This window comes from Dasypus novemcinctus, chromosome 14, assembly GCF_030445035.2.
Source record: "Dasypus novemcinctus isolate mDasNov1 chromosome 14, mDasNov1.1.hap2, whole genome shotgun sequence".
Taxonomy (NCBI): Eukaryota; Metazoa; Chordata; class Mammalia; order Cingulata; family Dasypodidae; genus Dasypus; species Dasypus novemcinctus.
In genome coordinates, this window is record NC_080686.1 from 35,805,920 (window position 1) to 35,819,964 (window position 14,045).

Sequence of the window (14,045 nt, forward strand, 5' to 3'; positions counted from 1 at the left end):
CCAGCCCTGTTTGATTACTTTTCTGGCTTTCCCTTGAGTTGTCCAAATTCTCCTTGCCGTCTTTAGCTGTGGAGTTCATGCACATTTAAGACTGCAGGATTCCTACATACTGTATTTCTTCATCACATTATCTCATTCTTAATATGCTACATTGCTGCTTATTGTGTTATGTTTTATGTCAATGTGAACTCTATTCCAGTAAAGTCTATGTGACTTGGGTTGACCACTTGTGTAATTGCCAAGGTTGCTTTTCTTGTTGATTGTTCATCTACCCCACACCTCCTCCCCTTGATGTTAATGCTGGCTTTGAGTATGGTCTCTTTTCTGTTGTCACCTGGTCCATTCAAGCAAAGGTTCAGGGCCACTGGGCTGGAGGCTGACTCCCTGAGGAGCAAGTCTTCTGTCCCCCAGCAAGTACTGACATTCTTTCTCTCTAACCTTTCAACCAATTTAATGATAATCATATTGAGTAGGACCCAGGAATCAAATGTTTTGAAGCCAGGCAAAGATAAATTCCAACTATTGTTTCCGCCTTGATCTACCAGGTCTGCTGCTCTGTCAAAAAAGATTAACTTGACAGGACTGAACTACATAAAGCCAGGCTAGGTTTTTGCTTGGTTTTGTTTTGTTTTTAACAGTATCCTGTTTCCTTGAAAGGCTATAGCTTTCAAATTTTGCCCGTTATTTAAAAAAAAAAATCAAATGCCTTTTTAGAAGTTTACTTCTTCAACTGGCAGAAAGAAGTCTAAAGTGATGTTGACTTGAATCTTGAAATTTTGCTTTTGCCTCCAATAATATATAAAATCACTGGGGACTGGAGGGAGGGTGGGGGGTAGTTCTTTCCATGCCAGATTTATTGCCTGTACCTGATTTAAAAGGAGTAGGGAAAGCAGGGCTGGAATGGGCTAGAAGCAGCTGGGACATGGGGATAGGGGTGCCACTACTTGTGGTGGAGACAGACTCGGGAGCATGTATCGGCATTCATGGTGATGCAGCTTAGCAAATATGCTGGGTATTACCAGGGACTCCAGGAGCTTGCAGTTAACTCACAAGTACAAACGTGTGCTTTTATGTGCACATGCCACAAATGATACCTTAGAGGGGGATGGGGTCTGAGCCAGGGAGGATGGGGGAGGTGGTGGTCGAGATGGGCCTTGAAGGCTGGAGATGCAGCAGGTGGAGATGGGAAGGAGAGTTTGGGCATCCCAGGTAACAGGTTAGATCCCAGGAAAGACTCAGAGGCTGAAGAAGGAAGATGATACTCATTTTGGCGCAAAGAGAATGGCATATATTCCCTAAGAGGCCCCATCTTGAAAATACTCTTCATTCCAGGATGAGGAATTGGTGCTTCATTTGATAGGGAAGAAGGAAGCCCTAGGAAGGTTTTTAGCAGGAAAGGGATGTGAGCAGAATTGTGGGTTAATAGAATCTGTTAGCTGCTGTAAAGGATTTCAAGGGAGACCAGTGGGGAGGGAAGCTGTTCTAATAGTCCTGCTGAGAGATGATAAGGGCTTTTGAGAGAGCAGTGGCACGAGAATGGAAAGGAATGTTTGTGGAGGGAGATCCCGTGAGGCTTAACAGCTGATTACCCGGGAGATTTAACTTTTAAGCTTGGATGGCTGAAGACTGGAGATTCTGAAATGAGCAGGGTTGTTTTTAGTGGGAGCAGCAGAACGAACAGTGAGTCTGATTTTGGAAATGTTGCATTTGGGATGCTGGGTGACAATGACTGACAGGTGGGCATCTGAGCCAGTCCTCAGGAAAGAGGTTGGTGCCAGGATTCCAGAGTCATCTGTGTAGAAGCAGTGGAGTGAATGAACCTGGGAATGAGAAGAGGTCCAGGGACAAAACCCCGGGGACCGTGAAGGAACAGTGAAGCAGGAGTCATAAAAAGTGATGTTGGAGGACGTTAGGAGAACTTCCTCGTCCCAAGGAGAAACCAGACTAGAAACAATTATCTCCTCTGCCTGGATCTAATCCCCAGGCTGAGTCACACTTAAGAAACCTCAGTCTGGCTCAAGAAAAAGCGGCTGTATGGCCAGCCCTGAGGCAGAGGCCCCAGAGGTGAAGGACAGTGTTAACAGATAGCACATGGAGCCTTTAACCGTGCACTCGGGTTTCTAGTAACTGAATCCATTGTTAAAACGACCGAAGGAAAAGCTCTTCCTCAGTGAAACCTGGAAACTGTTGTACTTTGGCAATTTTGTTTGCTTGGCCCCAGAAGCATGACTCGCTTAACTGCGCAGGCCAGGTTTCATGAGAACCCCAGGGAAACACAAAATGCAATTCGAGTATCACCGAATGGATACATGTTAGTTCAAATGAACCGCTTTTATGTGCCAAAAAGATGTGACAGGACCAGCTTCTATCAGTCTGCACTGCGAGACGGGTTCCTATCTGGTCCCCTCCAGTCACTAACCTCAAGGCCGCGTGCCAAGAACAGCTCAGGGCTAGGTTCCCAAGCCAGGAATTACATGCCTTTGCGCTCTGCTCGCCTAGTAAATGTCAGGGCAGAGGAGCGTGTGACCACAGCTCTGAGTACTGTTTATTACGACCCTTCCTGGGGCTTACGTTTCCTACATCACGATTGCTATCGCAAAGCCCTCACAGCTTTCCGGGACCGTCTACGCTACGGGAAAGCACTGGAGACGGGCAACCGCATTGCCAAAGAGCCGCTGAGCAGTTGTTTCTCACTGAACTCACTCTCTTTCTTTAGAGAAGGAACTCAGAGTCTTCCAGGAGCTCCTGACAAGCTTTTTAGCTGTGACGATTGGACCTTCTCTTACCACCAGCCAGAAGAAAGAGAATTAATTGATTAGCAGGAAAAACAAAGCCTTTCATCCCAGATTCCCAGTTTGAGGCTCTGCTGTCAAGATGATTTAAACCACACTGCAGGGGCAGACGTGTCTGCAGAGCAGCCATGACAAATACCCGCTTGCTTCGCCCACGCGACCTGGGTGGTCCGCCTGGACGCCGCTTCCCCCACGTCCATCCCACCCCAGGCCTCGGGCAGGCCCTGTCCTCCTGGTCCCTTTCCAGCCGCCATGCAGCCAGGGTCCGGCAGGTGGGTCCTGTGGATGTGGCAGCACACAGCACCCTGCAGCCCTCGAGTTTTGCACAAAGGGCTTGGGGTCCGTTGCATTTGGGGCTCAAACGCCACTCAGCCCCTCGCTAGCTGGACCCTCCGGGGCCTTTTCTTAACCTCTGTAAGTCTCGGTCTCCTCGCTGTGTAAACTGGGAATAATAGCAGGACCTACTTCAAGAGTATGGTGGGACACACATGCGAGGCGTCACATAAAGCCCTTGGTGCTGCATCTCCTACACGGTGTACGTGTTCAATAGAGAGCGTTGAGTCAAGTCGTAGGAAATCGCTGGAGCACAACTTTTGTATTTACAAAACAGGGTCAGCCTTACTGTGGTGTGGTAGCCGCAGTGCAGATATCAAGATCCCTGTTTATAACACTTGTTGCCACGAGTCATTTCACAGCTGAGGGAAAGGAACCTGTTTGATTCATCTCATTAGTCCTAGCCCTTCACACAGAGCCTGACACATAGTAGATGCTCAGTAAATGTTGACCTGGGATATATTATCTTCTGCCTTACCAGGACACAGACTTTCTTAACTCTTCTGTGCACCAAAGGATTTTCCCCCCAGTTCTATTGTATCTAAAGGAGCTATGAAAACAAAGGAACTTTTTAAAGGGTTTGTGTGTGTGTGTGGTAAAAAAATTAACAAAATTACCCATTTTAGCCATTTTTAAGTTTACAATTCAGTGGTGTTAATTATATTCGCGGTGTTGTGCAACCATCATCACGGTCATTTCCAAAAATTGTCATCACTCCAAACAGAAATTCTGTACCGTTCCCCCTCCCCCAGGCCCTTGGTTACCTCTAATCTACTTTCTGTCTCTATTAATTTGCCTATACTAGATATTGCACATAAGTGGACTCATAGTATATTCATCCATTTAGCAACTTTCTATTTAAATGACCTTCAACCCTTTGCTCTGGCGAAAAGGTTCCCGAAGACCAGAGAAAGTCTAAGGCACTGCCACGGATGCTGCTTCTACCAAGACACAAACGGGGAGAGTCCTCCTGACCCCACGGAAGACCAGGCAACTCTTGGAAAGTCACGAGAGTTAAACAAAAGTTGGCCGTGTCCTGACAAGTACAGCACTGAGGCAGATAGAAGTAAGAGAAATCTGAACCCTATCAACACTGTTTTCTTCTGGCTGGGAGTGACAATGGAGAGCTTATCCTTTCGGAGGAAATAAATGAATAAATAAATAGAAGTCTCTATTTTTTCCAGGAGCTGCATTTTATTCTCTAACCCTTTTCTCTGACTTCAGCAATAGTTTAGCATTGTCACATTTTCTGGGATTTACCCCAGGATGCTGAAGGGCCTTTGCAACATCTCGGAAGTGGACCAAAGATGCTTTTCTCACGACAGACTCCTGAACCCAATCTGCTGCCCCAGCATTCCTAAAGAGGAGGCCCTTGAGGACGGAGAGCCGGGAAATGCAGAACCTGGCCAGCGAGTGAAGAAATGAATACGGCTGTCACGGAAGGAACTAGATGGAGCAAAAGCTGCAGCCTCAGGAGGATTCCCTAACCACAGTTCCTCCAGCTGCTCCGACTTCCTGCTCCACCACCGCCTGGAGTCTGTCCCTGAAGACATTCCCACAGCCAGCTGACAGCCGAAGAGCCATTTCTCCTTACCTGCTGCAGATGCAATAGAGAACTCCAGCATATTTTGGCGAAGAGGGCTTGGCCAGATTTCCCTCTTTAGGACTGAGCGTTTGGGGAACTAGTTTTATCTGTGCTTCTAGATTTTAGTTCAGTGAGCTGCAGAACAAGAAGTTTGTGCAATTTGGGTGCTTCTGGCTTACTCGAAATGAAGAAATAGCTCTTTGAAATGATTTATCTTAGAAGGGAAGATGTGTTTTATGCATGGCAGAGGGGGCAGGGAAATATCAAGTAACTTCAAAGATTAGTGAAGAGGAGCAGATGTGTCTCAGTGGTTGTGTGCATACTTCCCACGTTCAAGGTTCTGGGTTCAATCCCTGGTATCTCCTAAAAAAAAAATAGTGAAACGCCAACTAAAAAGAGAAGAATGAGATTATGGTAGAATAGAGAAAAATCCACAAGATTCACCAGGCCAGTCTGCTTTTCCCTCTCTGATAATGGAGGCTTGCAAACTGAGGTAGATTATGTATTTCTTAATCGACCTTGGGGTTTCTAGTATTTTCCCATTGTATCAGACCCCTAAAATCAGAATCATTTGCAATCGGACCAGTCAAAACTGGAAAATCTGGGAAGAGGGATGGTGAAAAAGGGAGAAGAATAAGATTCTGATTTCCAACTACCAGTGAAACCTGTCTAGGGACATGCTTCAGTCTTTAGCAGAATGCTTATTTTATGGATAGAGAGTTAGAGAAGGCAGATGGTCTCCTTGCCCAGATGTCAACCTCACCAGCAATAAGAGGAAGAAGAGAAATCCCAGGACAAAACACTGGGGGCTGATGCCACAGGCTGGGCACTGAGGACGTAGCTAAACATTTGAAAGAGCTAAAACATTTGAGGCAGCTAAAACATTTGAATGAAATTATTGTCCATGAGCAGTACAGACATGTGCTACGTAGACCTTCCGAGCAACAGAGCAGCGCCTGCTCCGGTTCACAGCGGCTTCTCCAGCTCCCCTAACCACCCCGGGGCTGTGCCACCATGTAAGTTTGGCATGGACGCAAGGCTGTGCTGCACCATTTCCCCAAGTGTGTTCCTTGGAACATTAGCCTCATGAGATTACTGAGAACAGTGTTCTAAGACCTAAGGTCTCCCCAGGAATGCCATCAACAACTCCCCGGCATCGTCGTTCTGAGCCACCCTGGTAAGGCGGCTGTTATTTATCCTTCCCCATGGGTTTGATCCTTGTTGGACCAGGTGGTCTCCTTGAATCAAGGCTGAAACTTGATTTTTTCCCCCCTTCCCCCAGAGGGCTTCGGCACCCAGTAGGCATTCAGGGAGCACAAGCTGTTGTATTATACTAAGAAAAGGCTTTATCTAGTTAGGAACTGGCTCTCTGACCAGTCTGGCCTGAAAAGTAACAGAAGCCAGAAAGACTTCCAAAATTGTCTTCCCGTCCTTCGGCAGAGTAGTTGGGTGATGATGGGAGGTATGTCAAGAAGCCATGGGGCCAAGGCGCTGGTGGGGAGCACAGTGAGCCAAGCTGGCTACAGCTCCAGACAAGCCCGGAGATCCCCGAGGCCAGCAGGGCAGGCGACCAAAGTGCCAGGCCCTGCAGTCAGCCCGCTTGCTAACACGGCCCCAGCTGGTTGGGACACAGGGCACTCTGAGGTCTTCCGGCTGCCTTTTCTTAGCCCATGTTCAGACACCTGAGAAATCACAGTCCAAACACGAATTGATGCAACCCCGTTGTTGCTGCATCTGCAGACAATCCTTGCAAGGTGCTACTGAGGTTCCAGGCCCTTGTCATCATCAGGTGAAACTTTCCAGCCAGGCTTTTTTTCACTCCGTAGCTTTACCTTGTCAATATTGAACTGTGTCCCATCATGCCTTTTCCTCCATTCACATGCTTTCTCCCAGCTCCACACATGACCTTTTCCTGGGTCCCCTGTCTCCTTGGGGATCCCTGGGCTCTGGCCAGCCCATTCTTGCTGTTTTCCCACCTCCCAAATCAGCTCCCAGGTTTACTTAGTCCCCACTTCCCTGGGCCCAGGCCAGGCTTGCTCCCTCCATGGGGCCCTAAAATTCCCTCCTGGAACCGTTATCTCCACCCCTTTAAGGAACCACTCGCTGGGGGCACCCCGTGTTCACATGACTGCCCAAAACAACTGGGAGGCAGGTATCTTCCTTTTTCACCTTTGTTGTTCCTCCTCCCATGTGCCATAGCACACAATTGTGCTCAGAGAATGCTGATTGCAAGAATAAATGAATGTGTTTAATAGCCTCTGAACATTCATGTTTTAACATGGGCAATAATACCCCAAAGGTCTAAGACATGTGATAATGTAAAGTTAGCTGAGACCCAATTTGAACCCCACACCCCAAGAGGCTGACATGCTAGAGGGAGGCCAGATGCCTCCAGTCTGTGGCACTGGGGCTCTTTAGACATCAAGGTAAAAAAGAAATGAAAGAAACGCTAATGCCACGTTGTTTCTTTGGGAAAGAATGGTCCTGGGGGGAAAAGCCATAGAGTCAATGGGTATAAAAGGTGATGCTGTTCACTAATTTAAAGTTCTGTCAAAGTCTTTGAGTTTCCCTAGGAAATACTGAGTCTAGCGTATTGAGAATCCTTGTTTGAGAGCGGAGAGGAAGTCACCATGCCATGTAGGGGCAGAATGCTTGGACTTGCAGTGACTCCAACCTGGTGTTAGCACCCAAACAAAGCACAGGGAATGGAGATAAAGGCCTTTCTATACCACGACCCGACCTTCGGGGCCAAGGCATAGCCCAGCTCAGGCTTGTGGACAAGCCTCACCTAAGAAACGGGGTTGGTTATGGGTGATCAGGGGGTGTCCCTTTGCTGCTGAGGACTGTGCAGGGCTGATAAAGCAAGGACAGGGAGAGTAGGCTGTGGATGGCGATGGCGACTGGGTCTTCCTACTGCTACAGGCACCCACCGTGTATTTATGGAATGCAGTAGTTTCCTAGGGCTGCCATGACAAATTCCAACAAACTGGGGGCTTAAAACAACAGATATATTGTCCTGCAGTTCTAGAGGCCAGAAGTCCAAAATCAAGGTGTCAGCAGGGCCTGTGCCCTTTGAAGTCTCTAGGGAAAATTCTTACTTGCCTCTTCTACCTTCTGGTGGCCCCAGCAAGCCTCGGTGGTCCTTGAATTACAACTGCTTCACTACAATCTCCGCCTCCATCTTCACATGGTACCGTCCTCCCGCTGTGTGAGACTGTGCTTTTGCATGGCCTTCTTTTTTTAAGATTTATTTATTTATTTCTCTCCCCTTCCCTCTCCCCCACCCTGGTTGTCTGTTCTCTGTGTCCATTTGCTGCGTCTTCTTTGTCCACTTCTGTTGTTGTCAGCGGCACGGGAATCTGTGTTTCTTTTTGTTGCGTCATCTTGTTGTGTCAGCTCTCTGTGTGTGCGGCACCCTTCCTGGGCAGGCTGCACTCTCTTTCACGCTGGGCGGCTCTCCTTATGGGGTGCACTCCTTTTGCGTGGGGCTCCCCTACGTGGGGGACACCCCTGTGTGACATAGCACTCCTTACACACGTCAGCACTGCCCGTGGGCCAGCTCCACACGGGTCAAGGAGGACCGGGGTTTGAACTGCGGACCTCCCGTGTGGTAGACGGATGCCCTAACCACTGGACCAAGTTCACTGCCTGCATGGCCTTCTTGTAGCGTCAAGCCCTAATCCAGTTTGACCTCATCTTAACTAATTACATCTGCAAATCCCCTATTTCCAAATAAGGTCACATTCTGAAGATCCAGGTAGACATCAACTTCTTGGGGACGCTATTCAGCAAAACAAGTATTCATTCTTTGCATGGGTTTTGAAACCATCTGTTCCTTTCCACTCCTGTATCCCTCTCCCCACCACCATTAAAATAGCTGGTACCCTACTCATGACCTCAAGGGAGGAAGGCCACAGACTAGAAAACTTTGCAGTACAGAGTCAATAAATAAATGCTCAGCCTCACTGGCAGTCAGAAAAGTAAGATTTAAAACCACAAAGAGACTATTTCATACCTACCAGATCGGCAAAAGTGAAAAGAAATCTGACAGCATGAATGGTTGCCAGGGTGGTGGAGCCACAGGAACTCTCTATGCTGCTGGCGGGCATGTTCACCGCTGCCATCCAGCAAAGGTGACAGTGCACAGGATAATGCACACAGCAACCTCGCCCCTAGATCCAAAGTCCAGAGACATCCACACACGTGTGCACAAGAGGACAAAGAAGGAATGTTCACTGTACGTTTAGATTAAAAAAAAACCTGGAAACAAACTAAATGTCCATCAATAGGAGAATGGACACATTATGATATGTTTTCATTCAATGGATTATTACAAAACAATAAAAAAAAAAAAAAAAAGGAACAAACTATTGCTATGTGCATCAATATGTATTGTAAATGATCTGAAAATGTAGTGTTGAATATGAAAAGTAAATTGCAGGAGTGGAGGTGGCTCAAGCAATTGACTGCCTCTCTCCCACATGGGAGGTCCCAGGTTCAGTTCCCAGTGCCTCCTAAAGAGAAGACAAGCAGACACAGAGCAGACAGCAAGCACAAACAATGGGGGGAGAGGGAGAAATAAACAAATAAAATATCATTTATAAAAAGTAAATCACAAGGAATGGATATGGCTCAAATAGTTGAGCACCTGCTTCCCACATAGGAGGTCCCAGGTTCAGTTTCTGGTGCCTCCTAAAAATAAAAACAAACAAGTAAACAAATGAAAAAATAAACTCAGAAGAGCTGATGTGGCTCAGTGGTTGAGCACTGGCTTCCTGCATAAGAGGTTCCAGGCTCAAGACCTGGCCCCAGCAACTCAAAAAACACCATTGCATTAGTGACTCATCTTTGTGGATTATGTAATACACATACACACACACACACACATTTAATAATTGAAAATATGAACAATTAAAAAAGAAAACAATTGAATGAAAACATATTTCTCAATTAAATGTACTGGATACATATAAAAATTTTGAATCATAAAATATGTTACATAATACATTTGGTTTATAGTAATGCAATCATAGAATATTTGTCTTTTTGTTTGTTTTTGTTTTTGTTTTTGTTTTATTTCTCTCCCCTCCCTGTCTGCCAGTTGTCTATTCTCTGTGTCTATTTGCTGCGTGTTCTTCTTTGTCCACTTCTGTTGTTGTCAGCGGCAAGGGAATCTGTGTTTCTTTTTGTTGCGTCATCTTGTTTTGTCAGCTCTCTGTGTGTGCGGTGCCATTCCTGGGCAGGCTGAGCTTTCTTTTGTGCTGGGCAGCTCTCCTTATGGGGTGCACTCCTTGCACGTGGGGCTCCCCTACATGGGGGACACCCCTGCATGGCACGGCACTCCTTGCACACATCAGCACTGTGCATGAGCCAGCTCCACACAGGTCAAGGAGGCCTGGGGTTTGAATCATGGACCTCCCATGTGATAGATGGACGCCCTAACCACTGGGCCAAGTCCACTTCCCTATTTGTCCTTTTGTGTCTAGCTTGCTTCGCTCAACAGAATGTACTGCAGTTTCATCCATGTTATCATATGCTTTACAACTTCATTTCTTCTTACAGCTGCATAATATTCCACTGTGTGAATAGACCACAAGTTTTTTATCCATTCATCAGTTGATGGATACCTGGGTTGTTTCTAACTTTTGGCAATCATGAATAATGCCACTATGAACATCGGTGTGCAGATGTCTATTCATGTCACTGCTCTCAGTTCTTCTGGATATATACCCAGCAGTGGTATTTCAGGGTCACGTGACAAGTCTATATTCAACTTCTTTAGGAAGTGCCAAACAATCCTCCTCTCTACATCTTCTCCAACTCTTGTTCTCTGTCTTTTTAATAGTGGCCATTCTGATAGGTGTGAAATGTCTCATTGTAGTTCTAATTTGCATTTCCCTAATCATTAGTGATGTTTAACATTTCTTCGTGGTTTTTTTGCAATAAGAATTTGTATTTCTTATTGGACAAAAGTCTATTCAAGTCTTTTGCCCCTTTTATAATTGGATCCTTTGTCTTTTTATTGTTGAGTTGTAACATCTGCTTATATACCCTGGATATTGAACGCTTATTAGATATGTGATTTCCCAATATTTTCTCCCATTGTTTTGGCTGCCTTTTCCTATGAGGTGCAAAAGTGTTTAATTTTGAGGAGGTCCCATTTATCCATTTTTTCTTTTGTTGCATATTCTTTGGGTAAAAGGTCCAAGAAAACACCACTTATCACTTGGTCATTAAGATGTTTCCCTACATTTTCTTCTAGTAGTTTTATGGCCCTGGCTTTTATGTTTAGGTCTTTGGTCCATTTTGAGTTGATTTTTGTATAAGGAGTGAGATAGGGGTCCTCTTTCATTCTTTTGGTTATAGGTATCCAGTTCCCCCAGCACCATTTGTTGAAGAGACTGTTTTTTCCCATTATCATGAACTTGGTAGGTTTGTCAAGAACCTGTTGACTGTATAGGTGAGGGTCGTAGTATATATATTTTTTTAAAAGATTTATTTTTTATTTCTCCCCTCCCCTGCTTGTCTGCTCTTTGTGTCCACTTGCTGTGTGTTCTTCTGTGTCTGTTTGTACCCTCAGTGGCACCGGGAAACTGTGTCTCTTTTTTGTTGTGTCATCTTGCTGTGCCAGCTCTCCGTGTGTGTGGTGCCAATCCTGGGTGGGCTGCACTTTTTTCACATGGGGTGGCTCTCCTTGTGGGGCATGGCACTCCTTGCATGTGGCAGCTCTGCGCATGGGCCAGCTCACCACATGGGCCAGGAGGCCCTCAGCATTGAACTCTGGACCTCCCATATGGTAGGCAGACGCTCTATCCATTTAGCCTTGTCCGCTTCCCAATATATACTTCTTAAAAAAGTAAATCGCAGGGAAGCAGATTTGGCTCAACTGATAGAGCATCTGCCTACCATATGGGAGGTCCAGGGTTCAAACCCAGGGTCTCCTGACCCATGTAGTAAACTGGCCCATGTGCAGTGCTAATGTGCACGAGGAGTGCCGTGCCATGCTCGGGTGCCCCCCGCATAGGGGAGCCCCATGCACAAGGAGTGCGCCCTGTAAGGAGATCCGCCCCATGCGAATAAAGCGCAGCCCGCCCAGGAATGGTACCACACACACGGAGAGCTGATGTAGCAAGATGCTGGAACAAAAAAGAGTTGTAGTTTCCCAGTGCTACTGACAAGAATGCAAGCAGACACAGAAGAACACACAGTGAATGGAAACAGAGAGCAGACAATGGGGGATGGGGAGAAGGGGAGAGAAATAAATTTTTTAAAAAAATTTTTTTAAGTAAATTACAAGATAACAATAAACAAAAACGCAACTGTAGAAGGACACACTGTTATGATGCCATTTTGTTAAAGTTCAAAAATATGCAAAACTAGTATTTCATTATGAATGCACTAGTTGATAAAAGTATGAAAGCATACATGGGCGTGTCTATAACCAAGTGACTGAGTGCTTGCTTCCCATGTACGAGGTCCCAGGTTCAATCCCCAGGAGCCCCTGAAAAAATAAAAAATAAAATAAAGATGGCCCAGAGGGATTAGCTGATAGTTTCTTTTTAAAAAAAAGCATGAATAGTAAGCACTGAATTCCAAATAGTGAGCGCCACAGGGGAGGGACAGTGAGTAGAATGAGGGGTAAGTACCCAGGGGCTCCAAACGTATAATGTTTTACTTTTTAAAAGTATACACGTATATGTGTTTTTGTGTGTTATATTTGAAGTAAATACAATTGAGGCAAATATGGCAAAATGCTAAGTTCTCACAGACTGGCTGGTAACTGAGTGTTCTTTATATTACCCTTTCTTTTTTGCATGCTTGAAATACTTCATAGTTTTTTAAAAGTCAAAAGAAATCTGTGGATCTCTTCCTGTATTTGCCTTTTAAAACCCTAAGAACTTCTATAACTCCTTAGTGACAAAGGAAAGGAAAAGAAAAGTGATCCCATGCCCCCTCATACCACAGAAATACTGCCAGGGCTGGGAGAGGTGGAGAAGGAAGATGGAGAAAAAGCCTGTGAGAAAATACAGATTTTGTGGTCTGGATAAAGGGTCCTTCCCATGCAGAGCCTAGGGTGGGGCTGTTGTGGGATTTGAGCCCTCGTAGAGAGGACCTGCGCCCATCTCCCGGGATACTCCGTGGTTATCCGCAGCCTTAGCATGGCACGGAAGTGGCCTGATAGATCTCTAGTTTGACTTTTGTGTTGTGAGTGGGGAGCTAGACAAAGTCATTAGAGGAATGCTGAAGCCAACTGGTGTCATTAAGTGGCTATGAGAATTGTGGTCCTACCAGACAGGCAGAATACACTGGGTGTGGGCAGGGATTCTGAGCAAAATCAGGCAGGATAGAAAGAGAAGCAAACTGGGTGTATGTTAAATTAGTCAAGGTTCTCTAGGGAAACAGAACCAAGAGGAGAAATCTGTACATATTACAAGATTTTTAAAATTTGTCTCATGCACTTGTGGGGATGCACAAGTCCAGAATCTGTAGGGCAGGCGGCAAGCTGGGAACGTCTATGAAGGTTTTCAGTGAATTCCCAGGAGCTGGCTGGCTGAAGCAGAGAGGGCAATTCTCTCTCTTCCGACTGCTGAAATCACTTCTCCTTTTAAAACCTTCAGCTGATTGGACGAGAGGTCTCTCATTGCTGAAGGCAGTCTCCTCAGTTGAGTTTAGATGGAATCAGCCATAGGTACACTCACTTACTGATGATTTAAGTCAATGAAATGCCCTCACCGTAATAATTAGGCTGATGCTTATTTGACCAAACAACTGGACACCATTACCTGCCCAAGTCGATACATGAACTGACCATTGCAGTGCAGGGACTCAGATCAGACAGGACACTTCTGGACGATATACCTTGGATCTCGGAGGTGCCAACCCCCAACTGCCTCAGGCACGGGGCCCCTGTTACTATAGTTCAACTCATCCACAAGCGCCATGGGGAAAATTGGATCCTGTGTTCACAGTAAAGCTCGTTTGCTATATCACTCCAGATACAGAGGGGAGACAGGAACTGCAGCTTGCTTAGCTTAACCTATTTCCTCAGTGAGAAAGCATCTATCAACCTTGGGAAGGTTGAAAAGTAAGTATTAAAACTTTTCTATTAGGTTTAGTAACAATCGCTGTACCGTTGGCAGTTTGAGGGTTCCTAATGCTCAAAGAAGATTTGGCATTAAAGCATCTAATATAATTTCAATATGTAATCAGTAATTTGTTTAGATTTGTGATTTTACTTGGCTTGTAAACAATATTGAAGTGTTTATGAGAACTTAAAGATGCACTATAATTATGTTTAATTTATGTTTATTGAAACTGTTTAAGTACTTGGGAAT